The sequence below is a fragment of the Anser cygnoides genome, chromosome 1, assembly GCF_040182565.1.
Source record: "Anser cygnoides isolate HZ-2024a breed goose chromosome 1, Taihu_goose_T2T_genome, whole genome shotgun sequence".
Classification (NCBI taxonomy): Eukaryota; Metazoa; Chordata; class Aves; order Anseriformes; family Anatidae; genus Anser; species Anser cygnoides.
In genome coordinates, this window is record NC_089873.1 from 186,346,189 (window position 1) to 186,367,838 (window position 21,650).

General features: G+C 39.9%; 1 long non-coding RNA gene across 1 annotated transcript; it reads left to right on the forward strand.

Moving 5' to 3' along the window:
* Positions 1 to 268: 268 nt before the first annotated feature.
* Positions 269 to 4,598, forward strand: LOC136789594 (uncharacterized). The gene is made up of 3 exons (XR_010828292.1): positions 269 to 936; positions 2,371 to 2,714; positions 2,935 to 4,598. It is a non-coding gene; the product is annotated as an uncharacterized lncRNA (long non-coding RNA).
* The last annotated feature ends 17,052 nt before the right edge of the window (positions 4,599 to 21,650 follow it).

Here is a 21,650-nt window from a genome sequence, read left to right on the forward strand (position 1 = left end):
TCCTTGGAAAGACTTTGCCAAAAGTGAAACACTTATTCCCAGCCTTTAGGGAAGGGTAGATGTTAAGAATACAGCACAATTTTTCATTAACGACCTTTCGCCTTCGTATCAAAGGAACAAGGGCTTTGATCCAACAAAGCACTTATGCACATGCACAATTTTAATCATGTGCATAAGATAAACGTATCTCTAAATACTATTTAATGATAAGAGCACATTTGCTTGTGTCTGTTTCTGAAGTTTGTTTAAATACAGCATACCACAGCGGTATAGGACAGTGATATTCCAGTTCCCGATACTTTAAATAAAAGAAAGAAATGTCTATCAGATTTATAAAGAAATATATTCAGAAGCTGCTCACAGAGGAATAAAACTGACAGAGAGGAATTAGAAGAAATGAAATGAGCAAGATAAAACTAAGTGAGGCTTTTAAAGGAATCACACAACTTCATTGCTTCACATAAGATGAAATCTTAGACTGTTGGACAAATTCTCTAAGTTATTCCCTCCCTCCATGGGTGTACAAATGCAAGGGGAAGACAGCTGATTTTTGACTGCAAAACATGAAACTAATGAGGTGATAGAAAGCAGACAGAATACAAAAACAGAGTTGGTCTTCTGCAGCTTCACTCCCTCTGAATCTCTGTGAGGTTTTGAATCACAGCTGTGGAAACAAGCTGTTGGATTTCCTCCCCTAACCCTCCAGGTAATTTAGTAATTTCAGTACAAATGCTCTGGAAATCAGGATCAACTTTTGTATGCAGCACGCTGCTAAATATCTTGTGTGAATAGAGGGTGCTAGTGGGAGAGACACTGTGAATCAAAGCTATGTGGTCATGCAACTGAGAAGGCGAGGAAAAGAGCCAGGCAAACAATCCCCAGACTGTTTTTTCCTGAGAAGGAGATGATCCACCTTGTCTGGACTTTATAGCAAAAGTGAGTCTATTGATTAAACATTTTTTAACATTGCTGTTAAAATTATTAATGGTAATAATCACAGATTAAGAGCTCTGTGTTGTAGTGTTCTGTCTGAATCAGAACAAAATGTTTGCTATTAAAGGGAAGATGACAATGTACTTATTGTTTAATAAGCACCAAAATGGAAAGAAAAGAAAAAAAAAAAAAAGTGAAATAGTTCAGTGTGTTCTTGGTGCAGTAACAAAACACCTCCTGGACAGGTTTCCTTGGGCCCCAGACTAGGAACAGAGAGTATTCATTCTCTGAAAGAAAAAAATAATGGAGTGCACCACAAAACTCCTATGGTGACAGAAAACACTGAAAAACAAATGGTTAACACCTTTCATAATGATTATTAGTAATGCAATACTATTCTAAAGTTGTGCTGTGCACTGTACTATTTTTTTTTCTCTAAATGAGAATGGAGCTGTGTTTTGTTGCTGTGAAATAAAAGTCTTTTTCACTTTATCCTTGACCCTTGTAATTGAACAAGGAAGGAAAGTCTTCTGGCCTGCCTGAAGCCTGTTGAAGCAGAATTGGATTCATCTTTATTCCTCAGACATAATCCACTGTTTTAATGTGCCTTTTTCATTTATTTATTTATTTTTATTACCTAAGGGAGAAGATTTGGTATGCCTACATTTCACACTGTTTTGCACAAAGAGGTGCTGGTCTGCTATGATCCCAACAAGAGAGGCAGTCAGATTTTGTGAAGTACCATTTAAAATCCTGTTTATTAACACCAGCACTGTAAAGAAGGAAAGGATAGAATAAGCTCATGTCCCTTCAGATATTGAGAACCCTAAGATGTGCAGCATGAAATGGGCCTCTGATCCATTGTGCACACCCCCATCTGTGGAGGCGTTGTTCCAGTCGGGATGATCCTGACTCCCCAAAGTACGATGCTCTTCCCATCTGTATCACTGCAAACACCTGGCGTTCACCTACCTTGTACTAATCAAATAGACCACAGGCCTACATAGCTTCTAGAATAAACAGACAAATAAATGTCCTTGCATGCTTTCAGGGAGACATCACGTCCACACAAGTTAAGCAGCTGTGTCAGGTGGACAAGATCTCATTTTGCAGGTTTTTCATATAATCTGTGTTTGTCCTTTGATAGATACTCAACATAGGCACTTATTTTAGGATGACTACTTTGTTTAGCACTAATGTACATATATTCACAGTCCTAGTTAGGCAGTATATATCCTACTAACTATCATCTCTTGCCATCTCCAAATCCATGTTGTCTTGGATTGCCTTGACTTTTCCCCATGGCCACATCATGGAAACCTCTTACCTTTAATCCTTAAGTAGGAAGAGTTTTTCCTAAGCCATCTGTCCTCATCCACTTATAAAATGTTCTCATGACCTCAGTAGTCCTTCTACCTCTGGTTCTCTGTCCTACAGCACAGGATGGGGAAGGAGAATCAGGGAAAACTGATGAAGTTCAGATGCAACTAACTCATGAACTATGGATACAGAGGAGAGAAAGGAGCGTAGGGGCTCAAACAGGTGGGCTAACTCGGATTAAGTTGTGGCAGCTCAAGAAAACACTGCCTCTTCCTGCCCATCTCACCTTTCTGCCAGAAACTGGGGCAGGTGCAGAAGGAAATAATCACTGACTGCCCAACCCCTGACATTTGAAAATTGGCCTAAACCATGAGTCTTCAACTACCACTGACACATTTTCAAGTACTACGGGAGCTTATGTACAGCATACCAAAACTGCAGAAAGTCCTTCTGGGAAAAAGGTAGAGTAATTTTTGATTTGTGTAACATCAGTTCCTTGTTGGTTTCATAGCCACCTATCCAAGCAGCTTGCAAGTGCCTCCAGGGGAAGGGTCAGGAAGATGATTACAAAACCTGTGAGGGTTTCTTTGAAGTCTCTCTCCCCCTTCCACTTTTGATGGTGAATGCATGACTTAAAGAAAGAGGAGTTAAGATTTTTTCTCTCTCTGTTTTTGCTAACAGTTCATTTCCATCAACTGAGCGAAAGCTCTGAGGACCTCTTAGCCACACTCTGCAGCCAACAGCATATAATCACGATTTTATTTCTGGGTATGTCTGCTATATAATTGTTTTAAAGCATAGATCTCCTGAACCCATTAAGAGGTGTTTAACAGGCAATGCAGGATTGATTTATTCCAGCTTTCTAAGAAAGAGGCTTATTTTTCTATAATTTATCATAATCTGCTGCCTGAAGCCTGGCAAGTGACCAGGGCTGTTCTGACATACAGCGGTCTTTTATGTTGTCATATTTGAACATAAATTAAAGAATGAAAAGGAGAGCACGACAGAAACTCCTAAAGGATGGTGTGTTTGGTTCTCCTTTTGAAGTTCTTTGGCAGCCATGCAGGAAAACCTTGTGCCTGGATCACCACCTGTGGCCTCTGGCTCATTCGTCAGAGCTGAAAAAGTCAAAAGGAGGTCAGGAGGGAACAAGAGTCAAGCTTCACTAGAGCCAGCTGAAGAAGGTCTTGCCATACCCTACTGCAAGCAAATATCCAAACAGTGAAAAATGCTTAAATTGGGCAATGGAAAAATAGCCGTGCACAGCATAAAAACTGGAGACTCAATGTCTCTGAGGGATGGAAATGGGCTATGGCTTATGGCTCCACAGGTAAAGCTGAAAAAAGAAACCTTTCAGTAAAAATGAATTTTGTGCAAATTTTGCCCAACCTGGACACTTGCCAGCCACACAAATTAAAATTGGGAAAGGAAACCCTCCACCCACAAAGAAGGCAGCTGCACACTGGGCAGCAAATAAGAGGTGACAAGCTAAGGGAGACACGCAATCTTCACCCATGCTTATGGAAATTGTTTTATATTCAGCTACTGGACACAGGACAAATAATCCAGCATACTAAAAGGAAAGAGTTTTGAGACAGACAAGTACAAAGAGTTCAAAATCAGAGTCCAGAAAAAACAACAATTTTACATGCCATGGCAAATATCACAAACCAAGGATGGCCTCTGCAAAAACAGAAGGAGGAATCACAACAGATTACGCTGCTTGCAAGAATTTGCAGATGCCATCAAGATGAGAGGAGCATGGACAAAGAAGATGACAGCCGTAGCACAAGCAAAGGATTGGAAAATACTTCCTAGCGCCAAAAACATTACAGCTGAGCAGAAACAACCGATATAACCACAGTTTTAACCTAGACATGTATACGTCAGTCAGTGAAGCACAAGAAACGAAAATGAGTACAGAGAGGATGGGAAAAAAGCAGGAGAAGGGATAGGAGGAGTAAAACTCTGGACTTAAGGTATCCATTTTGCCTCAGTAGAGAAGTATTGGAACTATAGGTGGGAGCAAACAGCAAACTGGAGTAAATACAATGCGTAATAGTATTGCTGAACTGCTAAAAATATGTTTTGCCTCTGTTGTTGCCTAGCAAAAGTACTAGCGATGAAGCCAACATATTTAAGCAAGAGCTTGACACCTCCTCAATGCATGGAAGCTCCCAACAGAATGCAAAATAGAATGGAATAACCCAGTATCCCCATGTAATGACAAGAGGAAAATCAAGCACTAGAAGAGTTAAATAAGTTGATTTCTCCAGATATTATGGCCAAGCAAAATAGTCCAAAGTATTTGTATTCTTCCATGATCATGGTAGAAAAGGCATATATAAAAGCTGTCGTTCAGCATAGACTTTAAAGAATTTTTAAAATGTATGTAAAAATACAGTTTTCCATTGAAGTAATAAATGTTTGGATCTCTGAATTTGTATATTGTTATTGATAGGAAATTTTTCTGTGCATGATAAATCAAAAAGGTTCTAGGATGTGCCCATAAAAAGCAGAGATCTTGTGCAGTCAGAATACAGTTTGAGATATAATCTTTCCTTAGACTATATCTGGGTAATTAAAAAGTTTCACTGGAAAATACGACCAATCTTCTAGAGAAGATAGTAAAGTATGTGTGTATTATGTAAAAAGCATACAGAGCTATGACTAAGAGTTTCTGAGTTGCTTTCTGAGGACATATGCCACTTTCATTTCTTTAAGGTATCATGAAAGTAAAATCTATAGAGGGGGAAAAAAGGCACATTGAGTAATGTTGGGCTTGTTGCCTACATTCTATGGATTGGAAACCATTGCTTGAGAGCAGTGTTTCTCAGATGAGGATCTCAGGTGCTGTGTAAGATGTCAGAGAAATATGACTGGTCTGTGAAACAAGTGCCAACCAATGCATCCATTTTCTCACCATGCAAAAAAGAGAAGTGGAAATAAATGACAATTAAAAATGCATTCTATTTTTCTAGCTGGTTATAAATGAAAGCCAGTATATTGTATGATGGCCAGCAGGATTTTTTTTAGGAAAAAGTTAGGTTTCTTCTCATACTTTCTGAAAAAAATAGAATAAAATAAAATATTAACACAGTTCTAGATTGAAAGGGAAAAAAAAAAAAAAAAGAAAGAAATATTAACACGGTTCTAGATTATTTGAATGCAGTGGAGACAAGCAAATACCCAAGCTGTGTGAAGAACACATCAGATTTAAAATAAAACTTGTGTTGTCTGGAAATTCTCATGAAGAAACTTCCTACCTTGAATTTTAGTCCTTGACTGAAAAGGAAACAGCTTCACAGGTCCCGCAAGCTTGTGAAGCTTGTGAATAATTGTAAATGCAAAAGCTGCTAAAAGCAGAAGTCAGGAACCAAGACAGGACATGCACTGGCTCTAGATGCCACTGTATGCAAGCAGACTTCGGACCATTTTTTTCATTCTGTACTTTTCTATACTTCAAAACTTAGTATCAAAGTGTTTGAATTTGGGAAAATAATATGGATGGGCTAACCATTAGAGCAGTGCACTGGGGTTCAGAAGCGCTGGATGCTGGTGAATCTCAGGCTTCACCATTGACTGCTATGTGAACTCGATCTAGGCTGTTTGGGGCTTTCATTTCACTTTTCTCCCTTGGCCTGTATTCTCTGTATTTTTCCTATGAGATCTATAACCATATTATGCAATGTCTGTCATAACAAGAACCACCTTGTCGAACCATTAAGGAACTGCTGTTTTAAAAAAATGTATGATAATAGATAAAAACTTCACTGACTTCATCCTCCAACAGAAGGTTATAAAAATAACATCTGAGTATATCTGGAGCCATAATCCTCTGGCAGATAATCCTTGCAACTATTTGAATTGCTGAGGATTTCTACGATAATATCTACAGCTGTTAATTACTGTTTGTGAGTGTTTTTTAAGGCAGAAAGTATTAAATAATATTGATTTCTTATTAGAGCACTTATGGTCCCAGTCCTGAGTATTATTTTTGCACTGGTTAGTTAACTGGTGTTTAGCTTTCAAGTTCAAGTTCAGAGGTCATTTTTTTAAAATAAGAATAAGCATGTGCCTTAAGGAATTATTTTGGTTATTTATCCATATTTCTACCTTCAATCTTAATCTTCTGGGATTCAAGAAAACAGTAGAAATAGAGATATTGTTTGAGTAAAGCTGAGAAAGCATACGTTAATAGCCTTTTGGATGTGAGCAGTAAATAAATGCCACAACACAGGAAAATAATGGATTTTCATCCTAAACATTATTAGGGCAATATTGAAGGTAGAAGTAATAATTCTTTTCCTCCTTCAGCTCGACCCCATGTCCCAGCATATTCTGGAGCAGTAATTCAAGTCTGTCTTCTCCCATATACATGCATGGTCTATTAACTGTAATAATGTAAAATTAACCATTCTACATGAAACATTTGGAAGCATTTACTAAGCTCCAAAGCTCTCTAGCCATGCCTAACCCCAAAGCAGGAGAGAAACAGATGCTTCTTTTCCTGATTTCCCTCCAAATCTCCTTTGCACTGATAAGAAAATTGGATACATTCACCTAGTAAGAGCTGCAAGGTCTTCCAACAGATGAGTGTGTGTGTGAACTATGTACTCCTCTACTTAAAATCCCTAGGAATGATGTGTGCTCTTTCTGCCATAGCTGGAAAGAAGACAGAGAAAAGTTAAATCTAGCTTTAGTTTTGATTTCAGTGAGGGGAAGCTCCAGACAGCAGACTTTAACAATGAGTCTTATATGGGTGGTGTTTTTTAATAATTCCAGGTGATAAAGGTGGCAGAACTGTGTGTCTTCCTGTGGTGGGAGAAAAGAGCTGGGAGTGGTTTTGACAAGAGCTAAAGTCTAACAGGAGTGAAGGGCATTCTTGAAAATATCAGAGGAGGCAAAAATTATGAGGTCCACCTATTATTGCTTGGTTTTGAATTACCAAGAAAAGATGTGAGAATAGGAAAAATATATGAGGTCTTTCCCTGGCGCTTTCATGGGTGATCATTCAACCTGTGCCAAGAGGACTCATAATCAGTTACACCAGCTCTCCTTACATGATTTCATTTACACAGTATAATCACTATTTTGTGTGTCATCAGATATGCAGCTCCACTTCCGATTGTTAGTCAGGCCAATCCACACATTAATTTCATATTTGGCTTATCAAGTTGTTAAAGCCGCTATTGCAGCCATTTACTACTTTCCTTTTTGTCCAAGATCTCCAGGAATTATAACAACCCTTGCATTTCTGTTTTGCTCTATTGACTAAGGCTTCATGGCCTCATGCCAACATCTACAGCCTTCAGCTTTACAGAAGTTAGCCAACGACATCTATAGGAGGCAGCCAGATGAATAAATCATAAATTATATTTCATTTCATACAGTGGAATGAAATTATTTAAAGATTTCTTGCACTGCTACCAGACGTATTAAATGTTTTTAAACAAACAAACAAGGATTTACTAATCTAGCCATAGAAAAGATGCTGATTTGGAGAGATGGAAGTGTACTGGAGGAAAATTTTACAGGCAGCATTCCCAAGGCATGGAAAGAGAAGGCTGCTAGAGGATGGAAGAGAACCCACATAGTGAGTCGTCTGTATTTTCATAGTAGTGGAGCAACTATTATTGATTCTATATTGCATAATACTAGCAGAAGAAATAATAATACTTCACAAAGACACAATGAAAGCATTTGAATGATTTGAAATTCTCATTTGAAAAATGCTAGTTCAAAGTATTTTTCATAGAAATAAAGATTTTCTATCTTCTTTTCAGAAAAATTGACAGGCCTACTTCATACTTTCCATTAACATGAGGTGTAAATGCACTGTATTTCCAATCTGCCATTCTAATCCTGTCAGCAGAAAGCCTTTCCAGGGCATTAGCTTAAACACAGTGAACTAATTTCACACTCATTCTGCTACAGTAAAGTCTTGAGTTTTGACTGTATTGGTGTGTCCTTAGTTTTTCCTTGTTCTGCAGTGTTCCGGCATAATCAGGCAATTATCCTTCAGGCAACTGCACTTGTACAGACAGAACACAGTTCAAAATGCTTAGACGGAACTATAAGAAGAGAAAAAAAAAATGCTGATCACCTTTAGGTTCAACAGAATTAAGGCAAAAGCATTAAACAGCCTAACCATAGTCTAAGTTTCTGCACTGCTCAGGCAACTGGGATATGTTGGTTCATAAAATAATGATAATAATAATAATAATGTAATCCTTCACAGAGTTTTACAGTTTGTATGTGGTGTAAATCACACATTAGGTGCGTATGTGCCATGGATGAAGGTAGATTGTTCACTTTCTTCAGGCACAAGCATTCACTCACACCTAAAAAAAGATTACTTGAAAAATTTTGCCAGATTCCTCTAAATGCATTCCTTCTTTTCCCTGAAAGCATATGGTGGATCACACCTCTAGCTGATCTAATCAGAATAGTTTCACTAAAGAATATTATTTCTAGAATAAATTAACCACAGAAGCTCAAAATAGGACCTAAAATTTTAGAAGCACTTTCTCAATTTTTTACGATATTTAAACTAATAAAGACCGTATCTGTACAGTATAGTGTATTACTCCAGTCTACTGTGTTAAATTTGTGACTCCTTCTGTGTCTTTACCTCAGGAAAATTTTCACTATGATAACCCTGTGTTACTGATTAAATTAGTCTTAACCTACTGTTTTAATAAGTTTTCGTAAAACTTATCCATCCATGGATTTTTTCCCATTATGAAAAGCCACTCAGACTATACAAACCAATTCCAGAATATGCTGGAGTCAGTGAAGAAACATTTTGTTGAGTTCAGGAAACCTGAGTAGGCTCCCATGTGTGCACCAGCCACTTGCTAACTAACTGCAGAGAGCTCCTGGGAAGATGGCTTCTCCCAGGTAGAAAAAAGGTGGGTTTGAGGAATTCTTGAGGAGTTTGAAGAATGCAACCTTTCTCAAGGAATGAGAAACATTCTGTATGAAAAATCAGAGAAAAAGCATTCCTCGGATGAGAAATAGAAACTACCCTCTTGTTAAATTGAGTGGGTACTCTTGTGACTGCTCTTGTGAGTTTTCCTGGTTGTGTTAACCCGCACTCACACACAAAATGGAGCCCAAGGGGACAGAGACAGGAACATCAGCAGGGAGTACCTGAGCACACAGGCAATGCCCAATAGTTACTCTAAAGGAGTGTCAGCTTTCCAAGGATTTTCAAAAACTCTCAGAGGTTCAAAACCTGTAACCTTAGTTTCTACTAAAAATTAAAACACCTTCCCTTAGCCAAAATCATGAAAGTAACAAAGCATAAAACCCAACAAAGCATAAAACCAAAAATCTCTCCAAATCAACAGATTATGAATTAGTTAAAAGGACCTGTTTGTTCTGTATTTTTTCTTTCTTCTCCCTGTAGCTGTAACAGAAATTCATAATGCATGTTTTTGGAGAGCACATGCCATTTCTTGTGTACTGTTAGTGCTCCCAGATTGCATGGTTGTAGAATGATCACCACGATCTTTGTGTGAAAATGGGCTCTGGTGAGAGGTAAGTTTTGAAAGACTCAGGCAAAGAACTTTTCTATTCAAGAAGGAAAGGCACATGTAAGGAAACTGAAAAGCAACACATTTTACACAGTTGCCTTTTCCACGACATCTCATTAAGCTGTGTGGGTCCTTTCTATAAGATACACTCAAGCACTGGTCATAAAAGTATAATTAGGCATTCATATAGATAAAGAGAACATCCAGTAAAAATTAAAGACATAAATTATTCTTACCTTAGGCTCACAAACCAATGAAACCTCTGGGAGGAGGAAGAACTTTGAAATGCAGGCTTTGCCCATAACTATCAGCATGATCATGCACATATCTTGGATGCCGGGTCTGCTGAAGCATGGATACTGAACTGAACAAGCAGCTCTTCTTATCTCACAGATAAATAGTGTTCCTCTCTCGTGTTCACACTCTCTTCTTGTGTTCACTCTCTCTTCTTGTGTACCACTCTCTCTTGTGTTCACAGGTATTTTCCAGAGGCCTCTTGCACATACATCACATACCATTACTTATCCCTGCACCACGCCATTCACTGTGGTGATACGTTGTGCCTCCAAGTGTTTCTCTATTTGTCAGCTGCCCCTGGAGACCTCAGTGAGACTCCACAACACAGAGCTACACCACTTGATATAAACTCAGTCTTTAAGAGCTCAGCATGTGCCTCACCTGAAGACCTGGAGGGAAGGACCCAGCAGAGCTGTGTCTGCAGCCCTGCTCTGTGCTCGGCATGGACAGGATCAAACTCTGCAGCAGCTCAGAAGACTTTCCCAAGGTCTGATGGAAACCAAAGCACACTGCAGAGTAACAGTCTGCCAGAATCATACACACAGAGCCACGTCTATGCTAAGGAAATGGGCCCAAACCAAAGCCCATTTGCAAAACGGCAGCTGTGGAAAACTAAGCTAATGTGCAAATGACCCATCTCCTTACCCCAGTCTGAACCTAAGTCTCTGAATTGTGGTCTGATTCCAATGCTGTAGCCTGGGTTTATGTTTAAAACTTAGTCATAGTGTGCTTACTGTATCATAGCTTGAAGATCAATATTGCCTTAGAGAGCCTCTTTTTTTAAGCTGTTCCACATCATGCTGTTGGATAGAAAACAATTTCTACACATTAGAGTCTCTAGTTTCCAATATGTTTATGTATGTCTCTTCATTTTTGTGAAAAATCAGACTGACCAAACAATAGTAAGAGAATATTTTCTTTAAGCAAACAATCAAAACTCTAAGTTTCTGTTTCCTAGACGAATAAGAGCCTGGAAGCCTGAAAGATGCAGTCATTAGTAACTTAAGTTACTACAGCCACAGAGAGTATGGACAGTTTTCCAGCAAGGGAAGCATTAGGCCTCTCTGTATGTGCTTAGGCTCTATCCTCCTGAGGAGTTCAAGATATAAATGCCAGCAAGACTTTCCCAGAAACAAACTGTGCTTCATAGCAGCGTTCCAGGCTGCAGGAGGGACGACACCAGAAAGCCAAAGGAAAATGAGCATAATGAACAAATGATTTATAGCATCCATCAAAGGCAGTGTTATTACAAAATAAGGAAAATGTCTCCACTTTCAGCACCCCAGTCACTCAGTGTAATGTAGATGCAAAAACCTCAGACCTTCCTATGCAGACCAATAATTACAGGACGTAAAGAGGGTGAAAGAGATTAACAATGGGGCTATGATGAATGTGAATAATTACAACATCAAGCAAAATCCCTCACACATTATTTTGAAGAAGCAGGCTAGGAAATAAAATGGATTAATTCTCAATCTATACAAAACACTATTGAAGTTTTCTACCCTACCGCTGTATTCAGCAATACAAATTTCTCTCTCCCATTGGCATAATCAAGCAGCAGTGGAATAGTACTGACAAGAGAATGAGATCAGCAAATACTGCCCACTTCTTTCACTCCTGAGGCTCCCCAGATAGCTGGAGGATCATTATCTATAAAAGCCATTAACACTGTGAGGTTCTGTGTTGTTCTTTTTAATTGCTTTCAGTAACTCTGTAAAGCCACGTTACGAAAAAGCATGCAGAAACATGCTTCCTAACCAAGGAACTCTGCTGTTCCCTGAGATGTGCCTTCTTCCCTTACTGAATAGAAAGGTACCTACTATCTGCCCCAAAGCTATTATTTTGGGCTGAATGCACTTGAAGTAGGTCCTCTTGCCTATCTGAGACTTCAGTAAACAAGCAAGAAATTTACTGAAAATGGCCAAAAAAGCTTATAGGTAAACTAAGCTCAGGGATGGAGGGCAAAGGAAAATTCACAAGCCCAGTATTTGCAAAGTTGCAGAACCCACATTTTGCAACTGAAATAGTGGACACAGACCATAAGAAAATGGAAAATCCTTGGTATGTCAATTCATGCCCTTCACATTAAAAACATAATGTGCTACTTTCATTTCTAATCACTCCTTTTGTTTTGCAATCACTCCCTTTGATGTGTGTGCTGCCATTCAGACTACTGGCTGAAACTGCAGACACGGATAGGGAGTATCAGGGCTCACCCGTGGAAATGCCATGTTGTGCTTCCAGGCCTGTTCTGCACTTGCTGCTCAAGGTAATCAGGTGTGAGAGACAGGGTCCCCCGCCCCCAGTGCTGCTCAGCATCCCGCAGATCCAGAAGTGCCAAATCCGTCTCTGGGTTTTGTCCTGCCCCAGCAAGAGTGAGCCAAGGCTCAGGTAGATGTTTTTTTTTGCATCTGAACAGAAAATTGAAGCACCTGAAAGGAAGACATTCCTGGCCCAAAATCTTGTATGTGTTGATATGTGTGCAAGACTCATGGGATATCAAACATACCCTTTGTAAAATAATGGAGTATACATCAAGAAGTGCATTAATCAATTGCAAAATAAAGACAATTTAACTCTTTTGATTTGATGCATAGAAAGTAAAAAAGGGATTGTCATATCAGATCAGATTGCTGATCCACTTATCCAATAAAAACTTGTGGTATAACCTATCCAGAGAAGGAATGTCTTGCTCACTCCAGACAGACAGATGTTTATTTAATTGAATATTTGAATATTTAATTGAATTTAATGTTCTGTCTATATAAACATGTCTAATCTCTTGATGTCTGCCAAATATTGTTCCAACAGCTAATACTGCTACCACCTAACTAAGAATTTCTCCATAAATTTGGATGTTTCAGATCCTGATGGGTTGTCCAGACTCATCTCTGGATAAAAAAGTCTACTAATAATTAGTTCCAGAACGTGAGTCAGCAGGTTAACTTACAACAACTGCATTGGTAAGCCTGGTGAGTAGATAAAGTATTAACCCTTAGTCAAATAAATGTTTCTTAGTGAAATTGAGTGTCAATGGAGTGCAAAAAGAACAAGTCTCGATCTGCTTTTTGCTTCCAACAGAAATTGGGTTACTACAATTACAAAAGTGTTTCAGAGATTTGCTGTCACTGATGGAAAATTAGATAATAAGAATTAGAAAGATACTCAGCTTGCATTTCAGAGCCTGCAATACTGAAAAGAAAGCACTACTACATTAGTATATATCAATGTATGTATTAGCTAATAAGTATATATAAATGAATAGAACTAATTGCCTCTCAATCATGAGTCCAACCCCAACCCAAATGAATGCTGACAGAAAGTTAGCTGCTCATTAGGTGATACAACACATGTAATCAAACACCCCAGATCACTCTGCAAAGGACAAGTTTTCACACCACATTGAACTCAGTGCTGTATATCAGTACTGTGATAAGCAGAAGGGCCCATCAAATCGTGCACTTGGCAAGAGTGGAAAGATAGCTCGACTGCCTGTGTAGAAGAATAACTGCTCCCTCTGGGTCATCTACAAAGTTCTTGCTGAGGCTGGGATTTACATGATGGGAAAGGAAATAGGACCTATTTCAACCTTTCATTGTTTTGCAAATGGAAATATTGCTCCAGGCTTTCCTAGAAACCTTTGGTATCCATAAAAATATGTTTTTAAAGAGCAGAAGATGCTAAAGTCTCCAAGGTGCAGATAGAGTGTCAAAATGTTCCCATATATCTGTGAGGTGAGATTCCTACAGAGACACAGAGTCAGCAAGTACAGCTCCCTGGCTGCTTGATCCCAGATCATCTATTTTGGGTTTACTAGCAAAAGCATGGTGTGGGTTTGTTTGCTTTTTTGTTCGTTTTCTTTGTTTTAGGGAGACCAGCTTTGCATTCCCATAAAAAATAAATAAAAACACTTTTTGAAGATCTTGTCCATCCCTTCCATTGTGCATCCCATGATCATTTTCACAGGAGAGGTGATTTGATGCCAAGAAGACAAAATATCCAATTAGCTCTTCTGCTGGCAGGCTTAAAACAAAGAGGCCAGCAGCTGACCAAACTCTGCATCTCTCCCTGCTCAGGGCAGAGGAGCAGCACAGAGAGCAGAGCAGCTCTCGATTAAAGAGATGCCTCTTCTCCCTGGAGCTCTCAGGCCAGAATCGCTCCAGGCAGTCACATCCCACCAGCTGTTATTGGAGTTCTTCACCCATTGTGCATTTTCTTGCCCTCTTAGCAATTTGTCCAAAGGAACTACATAGCGGACAGACTATATTGGGGTTATTCTCCCAGTCATGACAGACAGAAATAAATAAATGAATGAATAATAATATATATATATATATGATCTTTTGACAGTGTGATGGAGATTATCCACTAACTGCCTTTCCCAAAATCTTTCTTCAAGGCTGTGTACAGGAAAATGATTAATGGTGTGCTACTTAGCACCATCTTGTGTTGACTTGTCCACTGCAAAGGAATGCAGCCAAAGGAGAGAAGCACATTCAGTCTTAACAAATAAATGTATAAGATACTGGGTAAAACACTTTGGCATTTGGTTTGGGTTTGTTAGTTATCTCACAACAGCAATTTCAGAACATAATGTTTCAGGGCAGAGATTGCCAGAATATGCCATTCATTTCTACAATAGGATTAAAAATGAAAACAAACAAAAAAGCTGTATAGGCAAGAGTACATTTAAGTGTGTTTTGATTAGGAATAAGAGGAATAATAAAAAGTGTTGTAATCAATGGTTACATATTGACAAAGTAAATAGTTTATTATATTTGCAATACTACAGTCTTGCAAAGTTCTCTCCAGCCTAAGCCTTTACAGGAAGTAATTAGTGAAATAAGAAATATTAAAATATTAGCCATGTGAAGCATCTGAATTTACTTATATTTGCAGCTTTTGAAAAAAAAATATTTTTTGAATAAAAAAAATATTTTTGAAGTCTGGCCACTGCAGGGCTCATTCATTGGGTCTGCAGCTGATCTCATTGTGGACATGGGATTATATATACGTCTCAGCTCTGCCAAGTGTTCACTGTGATGCTCACAGCCCTCCTCACAGCCATAGCTCACAGCCATGCCTCTCTCTGTTCATGCTCAGAACACCTCTTTGAAATAAGAAACTGTTGCCCCCTCTCCTTAACCCAAAGATGGTCCTTTGCTTTATCATAGAATCATAGAATCATACAATCATTAAGGTCGGACAAGACCTCCAAGGTCATCTGGTCCAACCATCCCCCTACCACCAATGTCACCCACTAAAACATGTCCCTAAGCACCACGTCCAACCTTTCCTTGAACACCCCCAGGGACGGTGACTCCACCACCTCCCTGGGCAACCTGTCCCAGTGCCTGACTGCTCTTTCTGAGAAGAAATGTCTCCTCATTTCCAACCTGAACCTCCCCTGGCACAACTTGAGGCCATTCCCTCTAGTCCTATCTCTAGTCACCTGTGAGAAGAGGCCGACCCCCAGCTCCCCACACCTTCCTTTCAGATAGTTGCAGAGAGCAATGAGGTCTCCCCTGAGCTTCCTCTTCTCCAGACTAAACAACCCCAGTGCCCTCAGCCGCTCCTCATAGGACTTGTGTCCCAGGCCCTTCACCAGCTTAGTAGCCCTCCTCTGGACATGCTCCAGGGCCTCGATGTCCTTCTTGTAGTGAGGGGCCCAAAACTGAACACAGTACTCAAGGTGCGGCCTCACCAGAGCTGAGTACAGGGGGGCGATCACCTCCCTGCTCCTGCTGGCTGCACTATTTCTGACATAAGCCAGGATGCCACTGGCCTTCTTGGCCACCTGGGCACACTGCCAGCTCATGTTCAGGCAAGCATCACTCAGCACCCCCAGATCCTTTTCCTCTGCACAGCTTTTGAGCCACTCTGCCCCAAACCTGTAGTGCTGCATGGGGTTGTTGTGACCAAAGTGGAGGACCCGGCACTAGCCATGTTGAACCTTGTCCCGTTGGCCTTTGCCCATCAATCCATCCTGTCAAGATCCGTCTGCAGGGCCTTCCTACCCTCCGGCAGATCAACACTTCCCACCAACTTGGTGTCATCTGCATACTTACTGAGAGTGCACTCAATTCCCTCATCCAAATCATCCATAAAGATATTAAAGAGGATGGGCTCCAATGCTGACCCCTGGAGAACACCACTCTTGACAGGTCGCCAGCTGGATTGCACCCCATTCTCTGGGCCTGGCTGCCCAGCCAGTAATCCCTTGCCCAAAGTCATGTAGCACAGGGATGTAGTGCTATTACTCTCACCATCAGGTGGCATGACCACCACGTGATATGAATCCACATTGCTGTGCTTGGACCCAAACCTGGGGTTAGGTTTCCTCTCAGACCCAATTGTTTACGCTGTGTTTAGATATGCTCAGCTCAGTGTGAAACCTGACAAAACCATGGTAACTTTTTCCATTTGCTTTCCATGTTTCTTGATTAGGTGCTGTGAGAACAGGTGAGATTTCATAAATAAAATGTAGCAGCCTGCCAAAAGCCCTTTCCCCATTAAAAAAAAAAAAAAAAAAAAGCCATTCCAATGGCTTCTAAGACACCTCAGAGGTTTGGATTTTTTTAGTACTTTTAATTTTAACATGCAATCTTTTCAAAGCCTCTGGGTAGTTGTGAACTGAAGCAAAAGTAAACACTTTCACCCCATTTTATATTATCCTGAAGCACCTCAAGGAGGCCCTCTGCAGCCTGGCTGCAGCACCCTCTGCTCCCCATTCCAGCTGCACAGAGCAGAGAAGGAAGGCTTTGTCCCATAAACTGTGGTTCAGTCCACAAACAAGTGTCTATACTACAAGTAGGTTAAACAAATGCTGACAGGGAGCTTGCAGCTTCCCCAGATCCAAGCCTCCCCTGGCTGCCTGGGAGAGGCAGGGAGGGATTTCACACCCCCGTCACTCCAGGGACTGGCAGAGATTTGTGCAGGGAGGGAAAGCGTAAGTGAATTTTCCCCTGAGAGAAGCTGTGTTTTCCCCATGCAGATGTAAAGTGAGTGCTGCAATGAAAACTGCTACAGACTGTGTGCGACTTTTGATCCCTGCCTGTCTCCCAGGAAAGAAAATCATTTTTTGTGTTATGAAAAACAGTTGGCGCACACCACAGATATCCTCATGAAAAATTACAGTGTGTCTGCAAAGAAGAGCAAGTAAAAAGAAAAAAAAAATCACCTTCACCACCGGCAAAACAAAGACAACCAAATTCAGTAACATATGCATGGGTGCCCCTCAAACCTGCATGGAAGCAGAACATCAGCTCAGTCGGACAGCAGTGGCCATATAAAGAGATGAGGCGAATGACACTTTACCTGTTACACTGCTGTGAGTCTGTGACTGTGACAAAATCTACATGTGAAATTGTAACAATAATTCTGCAGTATTGTTCAGTGTGCATTTTAAAGAGAAAACTGCCATTTCAGCTTCACTATACTCAACCATCCAGACTGGCTTGGAAAGATAAACAGGTTCACTATTGATTAAATTCAGCTCTAATTACAGATCACTGATAAAGATAGTAACACAGGTCTATCACTTATTATCACACCTTATCTGTCTTCAGTTAAACAGTATGATTTATCTAGAAGATTTTGTACCTGATAAATATCAAAGGGAAGCAATGATACAGCAAGTGAGCTGTTTGAGAATAGCTAATTCTAAAGAATAATAAATAATAAACAGCTAATTCTAAAGAATTTCAGATACCACCACAACAACAATGAAAAGGTTTTGTGATAAAAAAAAAAATCAGAGGAAATATTTCCCTTTGTGTTTCTACAAATTAATCCTTGTCTAGCCTGTGAAAAATGATATCCAAGCAAAATAGAAGCAAACAGAAAAAGGAAATATCGATTAGTTTAAAATTTGTTTAAATCAATACCTCACTATTATTTAGCAGGCCGCAGAAAGCGTTCAATGTGTCATTATGAGGAAATAACTGAAGCTGAAACATGAGAAGCTTCTTAAATGAATTAGAACTTGAAATAATTGTACAAATCTACTAGTTCTAACCTACATAAACCCCATTAAAGACAGGGTTTTGAACAGTTTCTTTTAAAGACCTCTGTTACTCTTGGGTGCAATTTGCAATGCACAAATTCGTTGGCTATCTTACACATTCAGTTCACTTAATGTTCAGTGGCTTTCTCTGGGAAATGAGTCAGACCTCCTAAAATTATCACCCAATTACACTGGAATATCAGCAGAAAGTTGCAACAACCCCTGAAAACCTCTCGAGGGAGATGTCGCTCCCTTGTTCTGTCTTCACATAAATTGATACCTACCTCCACTTTGGATCCTGCCTACCTACTTTTCACCTGGAGCACTAAGGTAGCCACATCTCCCACCTTCTTCAGAGTAAGTTACTGGAAAGAACATTGCAATGAACTGGCTTTCTTCAGTCAGAAGAGGCTCAAACCCATACCTTTTACTAGACTGTCCTGGACTTCAGGACTGCAGGTCACTCAGGAGACGTGATCTGCTCCAGCCCTGTTAGCTTGCAGCGTGGTCAGGCATGCAAGAGTCATCAAGCCAGAAGGAGAGCAGATAAGGGAGCATGTGATTATAGAAAATACTTCCATAGGCCTGCAACAGAACCTTTGGGTTAGGTTGCTCTCCTTCATTTATCTTTTAAATCACAGGTTACCCGCTTACACTGGTGAACAACTTTCTCATGATAACATCTCTCTCTTGGAAAGCATCAAGTACCATTGTTGAAACAGAGGTTTGAAAATTCTTAGCAGGAAAAAGTGATTTTCTACATGGATGCTTAAATAAAGAGGCACGTACTTTTAAAGGAGTGATACCCAGCAGATTTACCTTCCCATAATTTTCCCATAGCCCACCCTGACCTACTCACCAGTGCTGCTCACATAGACATCAATGAGTATGATACTTTAATAAAACAGCTACAATTTCCTGAAATTTAAGGACACGTGAAAATTTTCTCTGGTACTCCAGTAAACTAAGGTACACTGGACCTATTCATCTGGTTTGCAGAAGGCCAGGTTGGATGGGGCTTTGAGCAACCTGGGCTAGTGGGAGGTGTACCTGCCCATGGCAGGGGGTTGGAACTAGATGATCGTTAAGGTCTTTTCTAACCCAAACCATTCTATGATCCTATGATTCTATGATCTTAGAAAAGTTCCATCTAGCAGTGTATTCTGCAATGGCCCTGTGATTTAAATCAGCATAATTGAATAGAGAGTGAGCTGACATCCTCATTCCAGGAGTCCAAGGATCTGAAAAACTTTCATTTTGTTGCTCCTGCATTTTCTGCATGTACTACACCCTTAGAAATCTGTGCCAGAACACTACAAGGTGCAAGGCCAAGTACATCTGATCTGGAAAAGTTAATTAAAATGCAGGCTCTTTGTGCCAGCAATTACCCTTCTTGTGTGAAAGCATGATGACTAATGTAATGGGAGCGAGATCCTGACATAGGTCCTTAGGCAATTAAGAAAAAATAGTGAAAAAAATGTTATCAGGGAATAGTCATTATTAAATAGCTTCCTCTGTTCTTTCCCTTTAGCTCAAATTCCTCTTAAGTTTCCCAAAAGACAAACTGAAGTCTCTCTAGTGTGAAGTGCATTTTGTTCCATCATCAGGCTTCAGCTCATTTTTGAAAGACAAGGTTTATTGCAGTGGTTTGCTTTGGTGTGATAAGCTGAACTGAAACAAAAGATGGTTGTCTCTTTCAGACAGACTTTGTTTGTAAAGAAATTGAGTTGTATCATCTGAAGCTTGAATATGACCTGGAAGTGGTGGGTTGGGGTGTATGGGGGAGGAATAGTTTATTTGTGTATATTTGTTTCTGAACAGCAAAACTTACATACACATGAACATGCTTTCCTTTTTTTCTATAAAGGGTCAGAACTGTAGTTTTCTTACCAAATTCAGCAATTATATATTACACAATAAATTATCATAGTTCATTTCATGTCCACAAATCCTGTTCAAAGCTACCAGCACACAGCAGTGGCAAGACTGCTCAGGTCACCAGCACAGCCATGAAAACTCCCATATCTGTGTATGTTCCTTTACTAATATATTCTGAGGCAGCTGGAAGAGGGTTATTGATTCAGCATCCCTACTGCTCCACCTGGGCAGATTTCAAGCTGTCTTCCCCTAGCCAAAAAAATAGTATTTTTTGTTAGATCATGTCTAGACATAGTCTAGATCATACCCAGTCTCCACAGGCAGGTATGCATCCCAGTTCTCAAGCCCAGATGTCCACATCCAAGCCTCTCATCCAGGTGGGTGTGTCCCTACCTACACCCCTCATTCTCCCACATGCCCTTTTTTTCTTGCAGGGGAAACCCAAGTTCCTGCCCTGGACAGATGCCTTGCAGCCTCCACCACCTGCTGAAAATGCATGACTGAAAAGTCAGGGCTCTGGGGAGAGCTGATATGGTCAAAGTCAAGGCTAACAAACTGGCTTCACGAGAAGTATGAAAAAAAATACTGATTTAGTGGCCTGGACACTGGTATCTACTGTCAATTTCAATTACTTACAGTATTGAAGAAAAAGGGCTGGCATATATGACAAGAGGCTATGAATGACCCAAGGTCTCTGACACTGTACTACACACCTAAACTAAGGCACTCAGAGTCATATCATAAGTAGAGAAAGATGAAATGACACCTTTTTTTTTTTTTCTTTTGACAGCGAGTGCAGAAGGCATGGTGGAAAACAGAGTCTTATCTCCACTAGTTTGTGTTGACTTTCGCTGCATATTCTTGGCTCCTACAACAAACGCCCCAAACTCATCAATAAAATTCTCCCATAGTTCACCATCACTTCCAAGGAAATTACATGACCCAAGTTGCAGACATAAACAAGTTCTGTGTAAAATGTTTACTGCTCTAAATTATCATTGTAAGGGTAATAAAATGAAGCCATATTTGTAAGTTTCACAGTGATATATTTTTATGAGTTTATAGCTGCTGTTTGTATAAATTCAATAGAAAAGCTGTTTGGACTTGTTTCAAATTTCTTTAGCTACAGGGGAAGAACATATATTCCCTATTTCACTTGTTAGAAAGAATGAAAAGCAAATCTTTTATCTGCTTACTAGAAACTACAGCTTCAATGAAACTCATTACCTTTCTCAGTATGATTGTTTGAGTTGTGTAGAGATGGAATCAGGCTGCCTAGACATTGAGGGACAGGGCTGACACCAGCTCTCTGCAGCCCTTTTTAAAAGGTACAAATTAAAAGTGGTTAGACAGATTCAGCTGAAATATTTACCCAAATCACATAGTCACATCAGAATACTTCAGCTGAGAATAGCTTTTGCTGGAGATTGAAGGAAAACAATTTGTGAAATCCTGCCTAGAGCTTCCTAAGTTTCTGGGCGTCATTCTTTCGCTAGTTACTTAGCATCCTGGGGTTTGGTTGCATTTGTGGGGTCCCTGGATCATCCTGGCTCCCTGGTTGCAAGAGTGTCCACTAGCACCCCTCAGACTTGTTAAATGCTGAATAGAAAATGAAAAGAAGAAAAAAAACACACACACACACCCCAAAAAATTGAAATATCAAAATCTTCAGA